Below are 19610 nucleotides of genomic sequence, written 5' to 3' on the forward strand. Positions count from 1 at the left end.
TTATCATTATTAAATTTTCATGTACATGACCGTGATACAGTGTAATTGTGATTGTTTCTTAAAACAGATGTTTTAGTGAGAATGCGCATTTCAAATTACCACACAGATGAACTGTCATTTGCTACATCGTTATCATATGAATTTAACTCCAAACTAATTCATAATACATCAAAACAAAAAACAAAAAGTTATTTCCAACAAATATGTAACCGTTTTTGTCTTTTGTGTGTGTGTGTGTGTGTGTGTGTGTGTGTGTGTGTGTGTGAAAAGCTTTTTCATGAAAGCCTCTGTTCAAAGACCTGTAAAATGAAAGTTCTGTGTAGGTATTTTCAGGTGGAACATTTTTTTCTCTGTGTGAAAATATCGGCACACTTAAGGAACCTGTATTATAAAATGCTCAAAAAGATATTAAACAAATTACCAAGTGCAAGAGGGTTTATCTTCAACATGAGCAATTAATATACCATCGCACCGGGAGCTAGAAGGCTTATCAGTTTTATGCTTTCCCGATTTTGCTACTGTCATACGAAAATAAAACATCCCAACTGCTGTAAAAGATATCAGACTGATAAAAGTCCAAGTAAAACATAAAACGAGCAATCTGGAAAACTGTCTTATGCAAGTAAATTGGCACCAATGACGTCACGAATCACGTGATACCTGCTGGGTAAAAGCAATCGCAAAAACAAATGTTTAGTCTCAGGGTATTTATTAGCCTAATCATTTGCTTACTATCAAGTGAAGTCTTTAGTAAAACGGCATATTTAGGTACCATCTTAAGAAAACCATCTTAACAGCTGTTTAGATAGAAACAAATTCCTTTCATTTTATAGCTTTTTGAAAGGGTATGAAACGCCAAATACTTTTTTAATTCATGTTTAACGACATTCTGTATTTCTGGCTTCATTAAGTCTACAGGAATTTGAGATTGGCAAAATATTTTATATTATCTTAAAGTTTATAATAGCTTTACAAAACCGGAACTAGTTTAGCGTATATACGAAACAGAACTACCAAGAAGATTTTTTTTTGTATAGATATACAAGGAAATAAGACAGTTCCAGGGTAGTTCATTGGCATGCACAATATTATTTTCTTGATATCTGCTTTTTTATACCTCCAACACTTGTTATTAAGATGCATGAAACTAATTTAAACTTTGTTTTGAAACACTGTTATACTTTTGCACACCAAGCTTAGACCAGAATCTTCCAAGTAACACAGCCCGTCGCGCTTTTTTCTTTGAACAATCGTACAGCCAGATCTTGTGTGTGTGTGTGTGTTCGGGTTTAACGTCTTTCTCAACAATTTTTCAGTCATATGAACGACGGTGTCTGCTTGTAGCAGTGAGCACAATGCTCAACTTTATAGTGCTGCCTCACTGGAATATCACGCCGTAGACACATGACATGATACCCCACCCAGTCACATTATACTGACAACGGGCTGACCAGTCCTAGTACTATCCTCTAAATGCTGAGCGCCAAGCGAGGAAGCTACTAGTACCATTTTTTACGTCTTGGTATGACGCGGCCAGGGATCGAACGCCAGATCTTGAGAAGAAAACAATCAGCCATACTTTTTTAAACCAAAAAATGTACGCAAAGTCATACGTTTTGATAAATTAAATAACGAAAACATGAACATTTTGATTCGTAGAACTTTCCCCTCTTATGATACTTAATCAGACAAAAGATTACACAATAAATGCCAAGTTAAAAAAGGTTTCAAAATTTTGTGAAAAAAAAAAACAGACTATTAGACCTGTGCATTGTATGTCTTATGATTACACTGAACGATTATCAGTTTCAAACCAATTCATATGCGGTTACTGACAAACAAAAACATAACCAAATATCATTAAATCGAAAAATGGGCGCAACTCTGTTAAAATGCAAAATAGAAATATTGAATCTGTACACTGCATTGCATATCACCACAGAAAGTAAGTTTGTAAAGTTTGAGTACATTCTTTTTCGTTGATACTGAGATATCAGCTCACAAACAAAACTTGAGTCGATAAAGGGGCACTACTTCGTAAAAAATAGAGTTATAGCCGATGCAGAGACGAAACTTTAATAAATCGGGGCGAAGACGCCGATGCATGGGTGAGCGCAACAGCTCCACCTACTCTTCGAATAGTCGAGCTAAAACGTAACCCTTGACATTTCTAATAACGCCGGTTGTCATTTTCTTAATCACGTTATTCATTTTGAAGATTCTCATTTTGTCTCTACTGAAGGTAATACGACTTATTTTCTTCTACAAAATACAATATACCGGTATATTTATTTTCACTCATTTTTTTCAAAAGTTATAGTTCATTTCCAAGGCTTGAGAAATTTATCACGGTTTTTACGTATAATTTCAGCCGAACTGAGACTCCTGCTTGTATTAAAAATAATCCTGTTTTGATACTATATATGTCTCTTTTTTGAAATTTGAATGTAAGGTAAAAGGTATCTTGGAGTTTCAAGAATGAAGACACACGTTTTTCAAGATTCCATTAACACGAGCGATATAGCCGGTGATAAACGACTGTTTCCTGAAATTTTGCCTTTGGCAAGGTTTGAAAGAAAAAATAACTAGGAAAAAGATTAATCAAACTTGAAATGGTAATGAAAACGGACGTACTCATTACAAAATACAGAAACCACACGGCCCGAAAACACATATAACATCTAAAACGAAGCTGATGCAGTATATCATTGGCCCGGTAATCAAAAAGGCTTAACGTGCACAGACATTTCTCGACTCATTAATTTCTTTTGATTTCTGTACCAGAAACAAGCAATCTGCAACTTTGTTTGTCTCTCAAAAGCTTTCATTTCGTTATTTTATGGAAGAAACACATAATTGAGCCGCGCCATGAGAAAACCAACATAGTGCATTCAGTGCGACCAGCTTGGATTCAGACCATGCTGTTCGCTAACGGTTTCGCTAATTGCAATAGGCTTTGAAAGCGAACAGTATGGATCCTGACCAGACTAAGCGGATACGCAGGCTGGTCTGGCTCCATGCTGGTCGCAATTGCACTATGTTGGTTTTCTCATGGCGCGGCTCATATATTATGTATAGTTTTTACTCCAAGTTTCCTCTTTTCAGGGTATTGATCACTGATGATATAGGCTCGCACCTGTTACGTCTTCTGTTTTATTCTACTTGTCGATTATAGATGAAAATTGGTAGATATTTAACATCTGTTGTTTCAATTTGTTCTCGGGTTTTCATGCTTAAACAGATATGTTAAACGATTTATTGCAGAGCAAAGAAAGGTTCTTGACTTTTTAAAGGAACACATGTTATATAAAAATTAATTTCAAATTGTCCATGCATTTACACTAGATAGCAGCATGGGAATTCCAAGCATTTTTTTTTCTAACTTGGCTTTCTACATAAAAAAGTCTGATGTTTTGCGAGTTTTATAGAACTGGCTAATTATACAGTGAAGATAGATATTCCTCAACAATATCTAACTGTGTATATAGATACTGATAACTTAAGACAGCTACATATCTCATTAAACATATTTCATGTAGTTTATATAGTTGTTGAGACATTTTGCAGTTTATTGCGTCTTTTTGAAATAAAAACAAAACAAACAAAAAACAGGATGAAATAGAAAAAAGTACGATAATTTTATGTACACAATGAACAAGATTATACATTTGTGTACATGTATACATTTGAAAAATGAATAAATTGAATTAGCATACATTACACAGAAATAAATGCATGAGAACAAACAAGGTTTTGTTCGTTTTTAGTTAATTCGTGAAATTTGGGAACGCCCGATTCGCACGACAAGGTAAGTAATCCAAACATAGAAATATCTTTCTAAGTTTCTGCAGTTATTCCCCTTGCTTCACACTAGCATTTTTTTCAAACCTACACAGGATAAACTTTGACAAAAACGTTAGGGTGCTACCGAATACTACTTCTAAACAAGATACATCTAAAGACACAAGTGAGATCAACGTCCCACATGCGCAAGTAAAGAGATTAACGTCCTAATGGAACAACATAGGCATGCTGCAGTTTCAAATAATTATGACAATAATCTACGGATTGTTTCCGTCATAGATAAGTCCTACCCCCGTGTTACTGACCGCAACAAATGTCTAAGCAGGACTACGTGAAACCACGTATTACTGTGACTGGACCTGAAACTGCGTTTACATGCGGGGAGTAGCAGGCTATGTGTTATATTTTAGACCCAGGAGCAGGCTGTGTGCTATGTTTTAGATCCAGGAGCAGGCCGTGCGTTATATTTTAGACCCAGGAGCAGGCTGTGCGTTATATTTTAGACCCAGGAGCAGGCTGTGTGCTATATTTTAGACCCAGGAGCAGGGAATGAGGACATTGCGGGTGTTTTATTTCGAAGAAAAAAAACAGAATTATTTCTACGTGTTATTCCCGAACACAATCATTTGGGTCACGATTAGTAGCTGAGACAGACGTGATACAAGGGATCATGAACCGATATCTAGAGTCTTTGAGAATGAACCTCTTGGTTCTTTGTAAAGCACCAATACATGTGCGGTATCTTGCATTTTCTCTCATTTTAACAACGTTTTCACTTTTCGGGTTCTCACTGTGGCTGAAAGAACATCTTCCTATGTTTACCAACCACTGACACGCACCTTGTCCATAATACTCGTGAGATATGTGTAGATGGACAGATATACAGAAGTAACGGTCTCTTATAGTTAGGTGGCAAAAGCCTCTTACAGACACTCAAGAGCATCTAAGAAATCACCATTACATTGAACGGGATACGAACCCCAGACATGTAAATCCTGTGCGTGTTACCTCTACGTTTGTCTACATTTACGTTGTACCGCCCAACAATCATTAAAATCTCATAGCATACTCAAGCAAGCAAAATGATAGCAGACTTAGTGTAACTGAGTGTTTTCATAAGAGGTAATGAAATGTGCAGCACCGGCTTAAGGCTAATTCTATTACAGTAAAATTGAATGAACATCATGATAAATATACTGAACAATAAAGCTTTCCCGCCATTTGCTATATGGCCTAAATCTTACAAATACATTTTTGAAATAAATAGTAAAGTCAGTGTTACAAAAAAGATTAAATTTTATCTATTTCACATCCACATCCTGTTCTTAAAAAGTCACGAAAAAATTAACACAAAATTTGTGTTTTTACCGAACAGGAGAATACCATTTATAGAGCTTGCGCAATGAAGTTCTACAAATGAGTGAAATTCTGGAAAGGTACCAAAAAAAACAAAAAGCTCGTGTTAAAATGCTACGCGTATACATAAAGAGCAGCATATCTTAGTGGTATATTACCCGTTTAATCAAGTCATAGTATCGTTAGATGCAAGATTTAGTAATTTGTTCATTACCAATAATGTGGACTAACACTATGAGCGCACGTGGATGTACTGTTCTATAGTAAATATCAATGTATGCGAGGTAAGTCGAAACAATCTGTTAACTAGGCTCCTGAACTGTGCCATGACAACAAGCCCCTACGACTTCTACAAACAAACCAGTTTTATGATCAGGGTGTCAATGTAAACCTAATATGACGACCTTTCCACCAGTATATTACATTTGGCATTTGAATACAGATAAGTGATAGTAAAACGGCAACAAAATTTGATAAGAACGAATCGTTGGATAGATGTGCAAGAATCTTTTGTCATATTGATAGATGCTTGAATATCTAAGCAAGTAACTTGCAAAATACATGTCTACGCTGAACATTGTGACTGAACATAAGCTCCACCATTTCCATTTACAACATGTTTTACAATCACATTTTCATAGCATATCCTTTCCATAGCCGTAACGTACTAAAACGTATTAGCCTCTTGTGGCCATTTCACGCTTCCGTAGAATCAACACTTATGACACGAAATTAATTTTGAAAATATTTCTGAAATGTCTAGGTCCGCAGCTCTCAAATACGAAAATATCTGACATCTGAGGCATAAACTGACATTTTAGACAACGTCAAAAAGGAGGACCCTTTGAACGATTTGATGAAGTTCCAAAAATCTCAATACACTGTACACCCGTTACGGACCCCTGTCGGAATTGTGCTTTTTCCGAGTGCAAATAATAATCTTAATACACACATAATATTATAGTTTCATTGCAATACAGAAACAAGTACTAAAATTACTAAGGCTTGTAATAGCGTAACCAGTTGTCTCTTGCGACGAGCCGTAGAAATCTGAGTTTTGTGACGCAAAGAAACAATTCAGCCAGGATCAAATGTATTTAATAGGTCACGTGTATTAACTTTTGCAATGTCAAATTTTAATTTCGGTCTAAATTGAGATCATAATCCTGTCCTTACCACTGCACTGATTTCAAAGCGATACATCTCTTATTGTAATTCACAAGCTTAAAACACACGAAGTAGAGCGACAAACACTATGAAGATCGCCGTTTCAGCTTCAAAAATATTATATGTTTCACTGAATAAAGTTTGTCTTGCGTTTCTCTGCATGGTAAATTGATTAACCGTCAGTTTCATCTTTCTGAAAGGGGTATATAGATCTTGCGCAAAAAAGTTCTACAAATCTACAAATGAGTGAAATTCTAGAAAGTAAACAAAACAAACAGTGTTAAAATGCTACGCTTATACATAAAAAGCAGCATATCTTAGTGGTATATTACCCGTATAATCAAGTCATAGTATCGTTAGATGCTAGATTTAGTAATTTGTTCATTTCCAATAATGTGAACTAAGAGTATGAGCGCACGTGGAATGTACTGTTCTATAGTAAATATCAATGTATGCAATGTAAGTCGAAAAATCTGTTAACTGGGCTCCTGAACAGTGTCATGACAACAGGCCCCTACGGCTTCTACAAACAAATCAGTTTTATGATCAGTGTGGCACTGTAAACCTAAAGTGACGACCTTTCCACCAGTATATTACATTTGGCATTTGAATACAGACACTCCGGGAGAACTACGTTCCAACGTAAGTCATGTCTCAACGATATCATGTGACATATCTCAACGACTTCTGGTTACCGTATCGCTCAATATGACACGGCATATATTATTTTCATATATAGCAATTACTTTTATGATATTTACTTATGTCTTGACTTGAACATGTATTCAGATTCTAAAAGTAATCGCATAAATTTATCAAAACATTTAATTTTTAAAAACAGTTTTCTGTTATTTAGAAAAAAGAAGCATTTTGCTATTTTCCAGAATAAAACAAATGTACTACATTTTTCAACAGCAATACTTACTGACAGTCAATGACCGATTAAAGGCAATGCCAGTTATAATCTTAGAAACATATTACTGCAACTGCTTTATCATAAACAGGCAATATTTATTTAATATCATGTTCCTCACTCTAACCGATGATGTTACTAACTCTAAACGCGACATAGGTAAGCGTTACTGACACTCATCGAAGTCTTGCGGCTAAACATTACTTATATTCGAGCGAAATGTACCAGCAAGTCTGTGACTGAAAATCAGATTTTGTCCAAAGTATGTACATATGTACTAGTATTTTTTATCCGTTTCTTTTATTATCATTTGATATCTTACTAGCAATATGTACGGGGTAGCGCGGAGTTGACTTATACTATTGCATGCGCACACCTTAATTATTATTAAGTCTGTAAAAAGATTCTTTTGAAGCACAGGACGCAACTAAGAAACCTGAAGTAAGCATGTAATCGTAGGTTATTAGATTTGTATCTAGGTCTATGCACGCGTTCTGCAGCGGAAATAGAGACATATTGCGCGTCTTTATGAAGAATGAATGCCTATTTATCCATGCAAATCTAAAAAATCTTTTTATAATTACTACGTGTGTATTATTCCTTATTTCTTGCACACCCGACTGGCGTTTCCGATGATTTTACTCATGCCGGCAAAACCCATCTGGCACCCCCATGCCAGATGACTCTCGTGCTGTTACTGACAACTAGTGGTTCATGCACTGATAATATATTGTATATGTTAAATACGAAATAAGCAGGTACCTTGATAGTTTTTCTCTGTTCCTTAAAGTGTATTTTTCGATTCAAAATACGTTAGTTTACCGTAAGAACATAACGTTACGCTATAAATGATAAAACTAAAGTGGAACTTTGTTATTGTGCGTAACACAAAACACCATGACGTCACTTCTGCTTACGGACGTTAATTTCCCGCGCTCTGTGTTCATTCTCTATTATAAGAAAGAGTGCTACGTAAGTATTTCTACCTGTTACTTGTAAAATACGGTATTCAAGAAAAATAATTTGCCAGAATAAAATGCCAACATGTATACGATATGCAAGAAAAAATACCAGTCATGTGTTTACGAATCGGATAGAAATATCCGTCCCTCGGCCACCTGCGCATGGGTGGTAATTCGGCAAGCCATGACAGATATTATTAATCAATGATAAAAAAAGTTGTTCTTGCATATCGGACTGGCGTTTCCGGTTATTTTACCCATGCCGGCAAAACCTATCTGTCACCCCCATGCCAGATGACTCTCGTGCTGTTAATGACAACTATTGGTTCATACACTAATAATATATTGTTTATGTAAAATACGAAAAAAGCATGTACCTTCATAGTTTCTCTCCGTTCCTTATAGTATATCTCTCGATTCAAAATACGTTAGTTTACCATAAAAACATAACGTTACGCTACAAACGACAAACTAAAGTGGAACTTTGTTATTGTGCGTAACGCAAAACATCATGACGTCACTTCTGCTTACGGACCTTATTTTCCCGCGCTTTGTGTTCATTCTCCACTATAAGAAAGAGTGCTAAAAAGAAACTATTTCTACCTTTTGTAAAATACGTTATGCAAGAAAAAACGTCTGCCAGAATAAAATGGTAACATGTATACGATACGCAGGAAAAAATATCAGTCATGTGTTTACGAATCGGATGGAAATATCTGTCCTTCGGCCACCTGCGCATGGGCGTTAATTCGGCAAGCCTCATTACCGCCCAATGCGCAGGTGCCCTCGGGACGGATATTTCTATCCGATTCGCAAACACATGATAGATATTATTATTCTTTAACCCAAGTGGAACAGAAAATGTCCTTGTTAAAGAACTTAAAAACATTACGACATACATGAAACTGACGCCACAATTGACGGTACGCACCCGAAATAAAACAAAAACGTCAATATTTATAGGTTATTGACTTTGTATGTGGATATAATGCACTTGTTCTGCAGCAGTAAGATTGCGCGACTTTAGGAGCGAAAGAACGAGTACATATCCACGTACAAAGTTGATAACGTTTTTATTACATACCTACGTAATTACTTTATGTCTAAATTCTCTTTCTGGTACGAAAAACAGGAAAAAATACGAGAAGAATTTCTCCGAAAATCTAATAAACAAATCAAGCTGCCGTATTCATATTTTCCACAAGTTGAAACGTCAAATAGATGTCGCAACGTGCGCATGGACGTACGTCATAGACATCACGCGATTCTTTCCATTTAAACGTTTAGAAAACATTACTCTCTGATCTGAAAGCGTTGTCTGCAATATGTACAGTTTAATATATGGGAGAGTGGTGCCTTTGAGTAATAATGGCCCTGCCAAGGTGATTATAGCCCGAGGGCTATTATTTTCTTTCAGGGCCATTATCACTAAAAGACACCGTTCTCCCATCTATTTACCTGTTTATTACACGTGTACCTATAATCGTTTAAGAAAGTTTAAAGTGCATTGTTCATTTGTTCGAGCATTTACTGGGGTTTTTCAGTTTCTATACCATTTGGATAAGGGGCTACATGTTGTATAAAATCAAATGCCTTGATAGTTGTACTTTCTTACATAAAGCATAATTTAGGGTTGAAAAGAAAAACATTTCATGAAGAATTGCTACGAAGTTAATATACGACTGGGTTGTGTTTTCTTGCCATAATCGCATGTCTAGTGTTTTATCCTGTCACTTGCAGTATTTTCGACCCGATATCAGGGTGCCGTATATCTTTATTGATATACCGTCAGTTGACACGTGACCAGTGATATACGGTCAGTTGATCATGTGACCTTATGAACAATATTGTTGTCATAAGAAATTTTGCATTGAAACCATCACTATTGTGTTGGAAATGTCCGAACTCAGAAAATGAGTGGTCAAATAATGAGTTTTTATTCAAAAACGAAGAAGTCATTGCGATTTTGTCGGTCATTATATAAGTGACTTCATTACGAATATGACGTCATTGAAACGGTTGTCGCACACTTATTTTTGTAAAATAAATTACCAAATATCGGAAAAAGAAGTAATGACAAGATAAATAGAATAATAGGTTAATGCCTAAGATGGAGAAAGTTTATCTGGCTCGGCTCCGGACGTTATCAGGTTCGCCTTCGGCTCTCCCGATAACCTCCTCCACCTCGCCAGATAAACTTTCTCATCTACGGCACTAACCTATTATTCTCTATATAATCGCCCAAGGGCTTTATTCCGAGGACCATTATGAAACTAGGTGTGCCATTGCGGCTAGAAGGCACAACCAGCCGTTTATTGACTTTTTTTTATCATATACGTTCACTTAATATTTATTTTGGTATTTTCATTTTATATATTTTCCAAACACCTAAAAGAATTATTTGTTTTACTTTTTTTATCAACAATGCCATCAATATTTGACAATCGATCTGATTCAGCGACCTTTCAATCGCCATAAATAATGTTGCTTCATGACGTCACATCAAAACGCGCTGACGTTCTGGTTACCCGGGGCCGTTATGGTTATGGCGCCAGAGGCGCACTGCGCCATTATGGATACATAAACAGAAGCCGTAATGACCGTTTTAAACGGCTTTTTGTTACTATTTATAGTAACGTATATAATAAGGAAAAATATTGCACGATCGCAGTCGACTGAAACTCAATTGAAATAATTTTAGATACGTAATAAGGAAAAATACACCGGACTGGCCTTTCCGTCGACTTTACCAATGCCTGCAAAACCCATCTGGCACCTCATGCGATGGCTCTCGTGCTTGTTATGACAACTTGCGCTGCTTTGATATTATATGATATTGTATTTGTGAACTTAGACAATATCATGTACCTTGAGACCTTCTCTTCGTCCTATTTTAATACATGTAGTATTTTTGTCGGTCTGAAATACGTTATTTTACGGAAAGAACATACCGTTATACTTTAAACGATAAAACTAAAGTGGAACTTTGTTATTAATTGTGCTTCACTTGAATGTAATGACGTTACTTCGGCTTACGGACGTTCATTTCCCGCCCTGTGGGTGCATGCTCTGCCATAAGAATGAGAACTGCAAATGAAGTGTTTCTAATTGCTTTTAAGATTTCTGTTGTTATTTGTAAAATACGGCATGCAACAAAAATGATCTGTCAGAATGAAACGCTAATTTTTATACGATATGCAAGAAAAAAAATCAGTTATGTGTTTACGAACTCGACAGAAATATCCGTCCTGAGAGCACTTGCGCCTTGTATGGTTACGAGTTATGACGTCTCAGGTTCCTAATACATTTGCACGACGTAATAATAATTATTATATGCGGACAAAATGAGCAATACGCTTGCACATGGTGTCGAAAACATTTGTTACGAAATAGCTAATTTATGTGGAAAGTTCTTGGAGTAATGCTTTACGATCCTAATTATCTATACAGTATTGATTGCCGGCGTACGCATGTACGTACTATCTAATAAGTGTAATTTTCTACAAGTTCAAATGGTAATTATGATGCTGAGACTTTGCAACACTGTATGTGAGATGTTGTCACATAATGTATGTTATCGTTGCGGCCTTGCAACATTTATGTAGCTTACATAAGTGTATTTGTAACTAGTTCGTTGTATCTTGCAAAATGCTGCAAATAGCTAATATATCTTCTACACATCTAACTTATCTTTTCAGTTATAAAAACGTAAAATATATGCTTAATTACACATAATACGTGAATCAACAAGGTCATTCGAAGCGATACCGTAGCTTCATCGTTGAGGTATGTCACATGATATCGATGAGACTTGACTTACGTTGGAACGTAGTTCTCCTGGAGTGACAGATAAGTGATAGTAAAACGGCAACAAAATTTGATAAGAACGAATCAAATGTCAGTTGGATAGATGTGCAAGAATCTTTTGTCATATTGAAAGATGCTTGAATATCTAATTAAGTAACTTGCAAAATACATGTCTACGCTGAACATTGTGACAGAAAATAAGCTCTAACATTTCCATTTACAAAATGTTTCACATTCATATTTTCATAGCATATCCTTTCCATAGCCGTGACATACTAAAACGTATTAGCCTCTTGTGGCCCTTTCACGCTTCCGTAAAATAAATATTTATGACACTAAATTCATTTTGAAAATACTTCTGAAATGCCTGGGTCTGCAGCTCTCAAATACGAAAAAATCTGACATCCGAGGTATAAACTAACATTTTAGACAACGACAAATAGGGCCCTATGAACGATTTGACGAAGTTCCAAAAATCTCCGTACATTGTATACCCGTAACGGACCCCTGTGGGAATTGTGTTTTTCCGAGGGCAAATAATAATCTTAATACACACATATATTCTCATTGCAATATAGAACAAATACTGAAATCACTAAGGCTTGTAATACCGTAACCAGTTCTCTCTTGCGAAGAGCCGTAGAAGGGTGAGTTTTGTGACGCAAAGAAACAATTCAGCCAGTACCAAATGTATTAAATAGGTCACGTGTATTAACTTTTGCAATGTCAAATTTTAATTTCGGTCTAAATTGAGATCATCATCATGTCTTTACCACTGCACTGATTTCAAAGCGATACATCTCTTATTGTAATTCACAAGCTTAAAACACACGAAATAGAGCGACAAAAACTATGCAGATCGCCGTTTCATCTGCAAAAATATAATATGCTTCACTGAATAAAGTTTGTCTTGCGTTTCTCTGCATGGTAAATTGATAAACCGTCAGTTTCATCTTTCGGAAAGGGGTATATAGATCTTGCGCAATAAAGTTCTACAAATGAGTGAAATTCTGGAAAGTAAACAAAAAAGCCTGTGTTAAAATTACGTAAGACCGGTAGAGACTTCACACTTCATACTTCACACTTCATACTTCAGACTTCACACTTCAACTTCAGACTTCACACTTCACACTTCATACTTCAAACTTCAGACTTGACACTTCACACGTCATACTTCACACTTCAAACTTCAGACTTCACACTTCATACTTCTCACTTCCAACTTTATTCTTCAGACTTCACACTTCACACTTCGTAGATTGAATATCACATGACTTGACGTCATCTGCTTATTGTGTTTTGGCATAGATGTGTATGCCATTTCTTATTTGAGTTTTAAGTATTATTGATTGTGTACATTATGAATGTTCTAGGAAAATAACGACTTTTCGAGTTTAGATTATATCACTTGTTGATATTCGAAAAATAAGGGGAAATTCACTGTCTGTCGTCCGTCCGTTCAAAATCTTCTTGAGAAAAACTATTGGGATAATTTTTTAAACAATCTCACGGGAATGATACATGGGTGACGCACATACAAATTGCTAAAACAATTTCATTCAATGCAGAAATGTGGTTGCCATAGTAAACGAAAGGGAAAATATGTTTAAAAATCTTTATGTGTAAAACAGAAAGGCATAGAAATTAGATATATGGTGCGTGGCATTACCTAGCGGTCTTCTAGTATTAAAGGTATTCAAATTATGCCACTGGATTCAAAATTATCCCATCCGAGGGACAATACTTTTAAACGGACTTATAAAGGAAAACCTTTTTAATATCTTCTTCTCTTACAGTATATTATACTCTAGGATATTCATTCAAATTACGCCTCTGGAGTCAGAAGTAACTCAGCCATAATCATTATTCTACTTCATTATGCCCAATCTCGGTAATTCCAAGTTATCTTAAAAATAGAAAAAAACGCCCGAAAAAGAAAAAGACTTCACACTTTAAACTTCAGACTTCACACTTCAAACTTCACATTTCAAACTTCAGACTTCACACTTCAAAATTCAGACTTCACACTTCAAACTTCAGACTTCACACTTTACACTTCAGACTTCACACTTCAAACTTCAGACTTTCTACTTCACACTGCATACTTCACACTTCAGACTTCACATTTCAGACTTTAAAAAATTTCAAACTTCAGACTTTCCTATTATTTGTATGTGTATTAAGCATTATATATAAGAAGTGTGAAGTATGAAGTTCGAAGTCACCACCGGTCTTTCTACGCTTATACATAAAGAGCAGCATGTCTTAATTGTATATTACCCGTATAATCAAGTCATAGTATCGTTAGATGCAAGATTTAGTAATTTGTTCATTGCCAATAATGTGGACTAACGGTATGAGCGCACGTGAAATGTACTGTTCTATAGTAAATATCAATGTATGCAAGGTAAGTCGAAAAACTCTGTTAACTGGGCTCCTGAACAGTGTCACGACAACAAGCGCCTACGGCTTCTACAAACAAACCAGTTTTATGATCAGGGTGTCATTGTAAACCTAAAGTGACGACCTTTCCACCATTATATTACATTTGGCATTTGAATACAGATAAGTGATAGTAAAACGGCAACAAAATTTGATAAGGACCAATCAAATGTCAGTTGGATAGATGTGCAAGAATCTTTTGTCATATTGAAAGATGCTTGAATATCTAAGCAAGTAACTTGCAAAATACATGTCTACGCTAAACATTGTGGCTGAACATAAGCTCCACCATTTCCATTTACAACATGTTTTACGTGCACATTTTCATAGCATGTCTTTTCCATAGCCGTAACGTACTAAAACGTATTAGCCTCTTGTCACCCTTTCACGCTTCTGTAGAATCAACACACGAAATTAATTTCGAAAATATTTCTGAAATAACTAGGTCTGCAGCTCTCAAATACGAAAATGTTTGATATCCGAGGCATAAACTGACATTATTAGACAACGTCAAAAAGGACCCTAGGAACGATTTGACGAAGTTCCAAATGTCTCCATACATTGTATACCCGTTACGGACCCCTGTGGGAATTGTGTTTTTCCGAGTGCAAATAATAATCTTAATACTCACATCTATTTTTATTGCAATATAGAAACAAATACTAAAATTACTAAGGCTTGTAATACCGTAACCAGTTCTCTCTTGCGATGAGCCGTAGAAGGCTGAGTTTTGTGACGCAAAGAGACAATTCAGCCAGCATCAAATGTAATTAATAGGCCATGTGTATTAACTTTTGCAATGTCAAAATTTTAATTTCTGTCTAAATTGAGATCATCATCCTGTCCATACCACTGTACCGATTTCAAAGCGATACATCTCTTATTGTATTCACAAGCTTAAAACACACGAAGTAGAGCGACAAGCCGTTTCAGCTGCAAAAATATTATATGCTTCACTGAATAAAGTTTGTCTTGCGTTTCTCTGCATGGTAAATTGATTAACCGTCAGTTTCGTCTTTCTGAAAGGGGTATATAGATCTTGCGCAATAAAGTTCTACAAATGAATGAAAATCTGGAAAGTAGACAAAAATACCCTGTGTTAAAATGCTACGCTGATACATAAAGAGCAGCATATCTTAGTGGTATATTAACCGTATAATCAAGTCATAGTATCGTTAGATGCAAGATTTAGTAATTTGTTCATTACCAGTAAGGTGGACTAACACTATGAGCGCACGTGGAATGTACTGTTCTATAGTAAATATCAATGTATGCAAGGTAAGTCAAAAAAAATCTGTTAACTGGGCTCCTGAACAGTGTCATGACAACAAGCCCCTACGGCTTCTACAAACAAAACAGTTTTATGATCAGGGTGTCATTGTAAACCTAAAGTGACGACCTTTCCACCAGTATATTACATTTGGCATTTGAATACAGATAAGTGATAGTAAAACGGCAACAAAATTTGATAAGAACGAATCAAATGTCAGTTGAATAGATGTGCAAGAATCTTTTGTCATATTGAAAGATGCTTGAATATCTAAGCAAGTAACTTGCAAAATACATGTCTATGCTGAACATTGTGACTGAACATAAGCTCCACCGTTTCCATTTACAACATGTTTTACATTCATATTTCATAACATATCCTTTCCATAGCCGTAACGTACTAAAACGTATTAGCCTCTTGTGGCCCTTTCGCGCTTCCGTAGAATCAACATTTATGATACGAAATTAATTTCGAAAATATTTCTGAAATACCTAGGTCTGCAGCTCTCAAATACGAAAATATCTGACATCCGAGGCTTAAACTGACATTTTAGACAACGTCAAATAGGACCTAATGAACGATCTGACGAAGTTCCAAAACTCTCCATACATTGAATACCCGTTACGGACCCCTGTGTGTATTGTTGTTTTTTTTTTCCTGTGCAAATAATCTAAATACACACATATATTTTCATTGCGATATAGAAACAAATACTAAAATTACTAAGGCGTGTAATACTGTAACCAGTTCTCTCTTGCGATGAGCCGTAGAAGACTGAGTTTTGTGACGCAAAGAAACAATTCAGCCAGCATCAAATGTATTTAATAGATCATGTGTATTAACTTTTGCAATGTCAAATTTTAATTTCTGTCTAAATTGAGATCATCATCCTGTCCTTACCACTGCACTGATTTCAAAGCCATACATCTCTTATTGTAATTCACAAGCTTAAAACACACGGAAGTAGAGCGACAAAACACTATGCATCGCCGTTTCAGCTGCAAAAATATTATATGTTTCACTGAATAAAGTTTGTCTTGTATTTCTCTGCATGGTAAATTGATTAACCGTCAGTTTCATCTTTCTGAAAGGGGTATATAGATCTTGCGCAATAAAGTTCTACAAATGAGTGAAATTCTGGAAAGTAAAAACAAAAACCCTGTGTTAAAATGCTACGCTTATACATAAAGAGCAGCATATCTTAGTGGTATACAAGTATTACCCGTATAATCAAGTCATAGTATCGTTAGATGCAAGATTTAGTAATTTTTTCATTACCAATAATGTGGACTAACAGTATGAGCGCACGTGGAATGTACTGTTCTATAGTAAATATCAATGTATGCAAGGTAAGTCAAAAAAATCTGTTAACTGGGCTCCTGAACAGTGTCATGACAACAAGCCCCTACGGCTTCTACAAACAAATCAGTTTTATGATCAAAGTGTCATTGTAAACCTAAAGTGACGATCTTTCCACCGGTATATTACATTTGACATTTGAATACAGATCAGTGATAGTAAAACGGCAACAAAATTTGATAAGAACGAATCAAATGTCAGTTGAATAGATGTGCAAAATCTTTTGTCATATTGAAAGATGCTTGAATATCTAAGCAAGTAACTTGCAAAATACATGTCTACGCTGAACATTGTGACTGAACATAAGCTCCACCATTTCCATTTACGACATGTTTTACATACACGTTTTCATAGCATATCCTTTCCATAGCCGTAACGTACTAAAACGTATTAGCCTCTTGTCACCCTTTCACGCTTCTGTAGAATCAATATTTATGACACGAAATTAATTTCGAAAATATTTCTGAAATGCCTAGGTCTGCAGCTCTCAAATACGAAAATGTTTGACATCCGAGGCATAAACTGACATTTTTAGACAACGTCAAAAAGGACCCTATGCACGATTTCAGGAAGTTCCAAAAGTCTCCATACATTGTATACCCGTTACGGACCCCTGTGGGAATTGTGTTTTTTCCGAGTGCAAATAATAATCTTAATACACACATCTATTTTTATTGCAATATAGAAACAAATACTAAAATTACTAAGGCTTGTAATACCGTAACCAGTCCTCTCTTGCGATGAGCCGTAGAAGGCTGAGTTTTGTGACGCAAAGAAACAATTCAGCCAGCATCAAATGTATTTAATAGGCCATGTTTATTAACTTTTGCAATGTCAAATTTTTCTTTTCTGTCTAAAATGAGATCATCATCCTGTTCTTACTACTGTACCGATTTCAAAGCGATACATCTCCTATTGTATTCACAAGCCTAAAACACAGCGAAGTAGAGCGATAAGGCGTTTCAGCTGCAAAAATATTATATGTTTCACTGAATAAAGTTTGTCATGGTAAGTTGATTAACCGTCAGTTTCATCTTTCTGAAAGGGGTATATAGATCTTGCGCAATAAAGTTCTACAAATGAGTGAAATTCTGGAAAGTAGAATAAAACATCCTGTGTTAAAATGCTACGCTGATACATAAAGAGCAGCATATCTTAGTGGTATATTACCCGTATAATCAAGTCATAGTATCGTTAGATGCAAGATTTAGTAATTTTTTCATTACCAATAATGTGGACTAAAAGTATGAGCGCACGTGGAATGTACTGTCCTATTGTAAATATTAATGTATGCAAAGTAAGACGAAAAAAATCTGTTAACTGGGCTCCTGAACAGTGTCATGACAACAAGCTCCTACGGCTTCTACAAACAAACCAGTTTTATTATCAGGGTGTCATTGTAAATCTCAAGTGACGACCTTTCCACCAGTGTATTAAATTTGGCATTTGAATACAGATAAGTGATAGTAAAACGGCAACAAAATTTTATAAGAACGAAACAAATTTCAGCCCGTAAAGGGCCAACATTTGATATTTTGGGCCCTACTTTCTTGTTTTTTAAAGATACAGCTTTTAAATTTGGATGACATGTACAGTTTGGAATTTTACTGACTTTCAGTAACCATGAATGTGACCAACTAACATACTTTCTTGTTTTTGAAGATACAGCCTTGAAAATTGAATTACATGTACAGTTTTGCATACCAATCTTAAAACTTACTTTCTGTGACCATGAATGTGACTTACTGACCTACTTTCTTGTTTTTTAAGATACAAATTTGAAAATTGGATGACATGTACAGTTTTGCATGCCGATCTTTAAACAGATTTTCAGTGACCATCAATGTGATCTACTGACCTATTTTTTTGTTTGTTTTTAAGCTACAGCAAAAAAATTTGAACCACCTGTAATATTTTTTTAAAGATTTCAAAAGTAATCTTGCATAATCTTTACCTTGACCCACTCTCCCATTTTTTAAAGCTTAAGCTAAGAAATGTTCAAGCAAGCAACTCTACTCAGGTGAGCGATATATGGCCATCATGGCCCTCTGGTTTACTATTTTTAACAGCTTCCTGCTAGTCATAATCGTTAATGATTGCTTTAGACATCGCTTTTTACCAGGAATGGGTAAATATCATCCAAATATTAAATGTTCTTTTCTTTTCGATTTGGCACGTTTTTTGTCAATATACAGAAAGCGTTGAAACCCTGTTTTTAAAGGAATTTTGAAGCAAGAAAGAAATAACTTATTTTATAATAAAATATATATCTAGAATGTGCACGACAAGGACTTTCCAAATATATCCGGGATGGTATTTTAACTTTAACTTTTCCTTCAAAAATACTTAGTAAAAACAGGGTTATCATGTAATTCTGCCAAATATGTATAGAAATTGAATTTGAGAGACGTTTTTCAAACGAATTTTGAAGCAACCAAATATTGACTTATTTTGAAAGAAAATATACCATCGTAAAGGTATTGAATTGCTTTTTAAGGAAATATCCGGGATGGTATAATAGAATGAATAG

Source organism: Mercenaria mercenaria, chromosome 12 (assembly GCF_021730395.1).
Source record: "Mercenaria mercenaria strain notata chromosome 12, MADL_Memer_1, whole genome shotgun sequence".
NCBI lineage: Eukaryota > Metazoa > Mollusca > Bivalvia > Venerida > Veneridae > Mercenaria > Mercenaria mercenaria.